Below are 2,693 nucleotides of genomic sequence, written 5' to 3'. Positions count from 1 at the left end.
TATATATATATATATATATATATATATAGAGAGAGAGAGAGAGAGAGAGATGCTCTGCCAACCCATGTCGAACCAGTGTGCCAGGGTAGGTTCATCAAGCCAATATGATCTCAAGTTCAAATTCATGGCCTACACATCAGACTGTGGTTGGTGGAGAGAACATGCTGTGACCCTCGTCCTGCAGTGGACTGAAAATGGGCAAGCCAATCTGATACTCACATATATATGTATCTATGTATGAATGGCTGGATGTATGCGAATATGTGCGATGGTAGGTAGACATGTAATATGTTGGTACGTGTGCATGTAAATATGTATTTATGTTTGTAAGTGTTTATTAGAGTATCGGATGGAATTTCTAGCAGTATTTGTTTCGGCTCATTAGACTCTAAATTCAAACATCACTGACGTCTGCTGCTAAAAGACCAACAATCAGATATGCGTTCATGACTAGTGTGATGTAACATAATAAGTACACACGGTAAGCGCTCAGGCCCAACGCTTGAAATCCGACGTTAAGTGAAATGGTACAAGACCCGTAGAGATAAGACTTGGCAACGGGCACCACACAGGCCAAGCTATTGTAGATATAATAGAATAAGATATATGTACAGGTAGTTGTAAAACATCAAGTCACGTATTACATATTTATAGAGAAGTGACTACAGACCAAAAGATTCTGGACTGGGAATATTCACGGTGATTCGGCATATGAACGTTTACCAAATCCAGGCAAGTCAAACAATAGTGTTGCTGTGTTATTGATGAGATAGAGAATTTGCGTTCCTTCATGTTAGTTCAAGTATGAGTGTGCGTGTGTATGTATGTATATACACACACATACATATACACACATATACATACATGCACCCACACACGCATATTTATGTAGTCGAAAGTAAGTTGCGCTTCAAGAAGGGGGCCCGCCAAGTTGACTGCTGCGCAGGACGATCAAAACCCACACTATACCGCTGTATTATTTGCCCTTCATCGATAGCCACTCGTCTATTCAACAGTCACCTTGTGGATCCGTATAGTATTGATGCCTTGTGTAAGCGTTCGAAGAAGTTGTTGGTAGAAATCAGGACTTGTTAACTGGTGGAAGTATGGCAGTAGATAGCAGCTGATAGCAGCAGAGTAAGAAAAGAAAGAAGTGGGTAGAAAGAGAATAAGGAAGACACCATAATTCTTTTGTTACCATATTTTTGTTAGAATACTGCTTTTTTTTGGGGGGGTGGTTTCAATTAGTTTAGAAAATAATGAAAAATATAGTAAAATAAGCTTATTGTTGTGAAGTTGGTGTTTTCAAAAACAAAAATGTGAAATTTTGATCGAAGGTTTTTAATTTAGATCACTAACAACACGGAATTGGCATCGAAATAATTAGTTTAGTAGTTGACCAAAACTGCTAGCGTTTAGAGAAGTTTGAAGGTCAGTTGTTATACGCCAGGCAGGTGCTTCTCAATGAAAAAATCACAAAATACCTTGTCTGGTCCCCCAGATTTTTCTTTGATCTATAAGGAGAAGAAACCCCCATATCAATGGTACTTCTGAACCCATCGTGAATTCTAGTGGAGCCATTACTGTGGATTTCTCAGTCTGTTGGGTCATACATTTGCTAGGATTTTCTTGATTACAATAAGTAGAGAAAAATTTCGACAGTTCCCAGTCGTTCCCGTCACCTAAAGGGACAAAATTAACATCGTTCAAAACTTAAATGCACTCAAATTACATTACAAATGAAAGTGTTATCAAGGAACTTGAATCCAAATGTCTCATACATTATAAATCTCCGACCTTTGCAATTTAATCCACCATTGCTACTAACTATGCAGATCATACTTGGAACGTTGGAGGCAATATTCTTTTACTCTTTTACTTGTTTCAGTCATTTGACTGCGGTATATATACATATATACGACGGGCTTCTTTCAGTTTCCGTCTACCAAATCCACTCACAAGGCTATGGTCGGCCCGAGGTTATAGTAGAAAACACTTGCCCAAGGTGCTACGCAGTGGGGCTGAACCCGCAACCATGCCATGTGGTTGGTAAGCAAGTTACTTACCACACAGCCACTCCTACGCCTATTGTTCATAATAATATTGTTCATCATATATTCTTCATAAAGAAATTATTTTGAATCATATTGTCATTATTATTAATATATGAATGGTGTGAGGCGATGAGCTCGCAGAATCCTCGGCATGCCGAACAGAATGCTTAGCTGCATTTCGTCCGCCCTTACGTTCTGAATTCAAATTCTGCAAGGGTCGACTTTGCCTTTCGTCTTTCGGGGCCTATAAAATAAGTACCAGTTAAGTACTGAGGTCGATGTAATCGACTTACATCCTTCTCTGAAACTGCTAGTCTTGTACCAAAATTTGAAACCAATATTTGAATGGTATTGACTCTCTTGTCCATACCAGTATTTATCGCGGTGGGCTGTTGTAATATCATGGTGAGATATAAAGCTTCAAACTGGTGTGTACGTCAATACGTCAATAACAAGTGAATAGAACTTTCTATAGGCGCAGTCATGGTTGTATCGTTAAGAACCTCGCTAAACAGCCACGTAGTTTCGAGTTCACTCCTAGTGTGTGACACCTTGGGTTAGTTTTCTACTATTGCCCCGAGCGACCGATTCATTGTCAATGAATTTGGTCGACGGAAGCTGTGAGGAAGCCCATTGTGT

The sequence above is a fragment of the Octopus bimaculoides genome, chromosome 5 (genome assembly GCF_001194135.2).
Source record: "Octopus bimaculoides isolate UCB-OBI-ISO-001 chromosome 5, ASM119413v2, whole genome shotgun sequence".
Classification (NCBI taxonomy): Eukaryota; Metazoa; Mollusca; class Cephalopoda; order Octopoda; family Octopodidae; genus Octopus; species Octopus bimaculoides.
The sequence above is the reverse complement of the archived record's forward strand: the minus strand, read 5'-3'. Positions refer to the sequence as shown.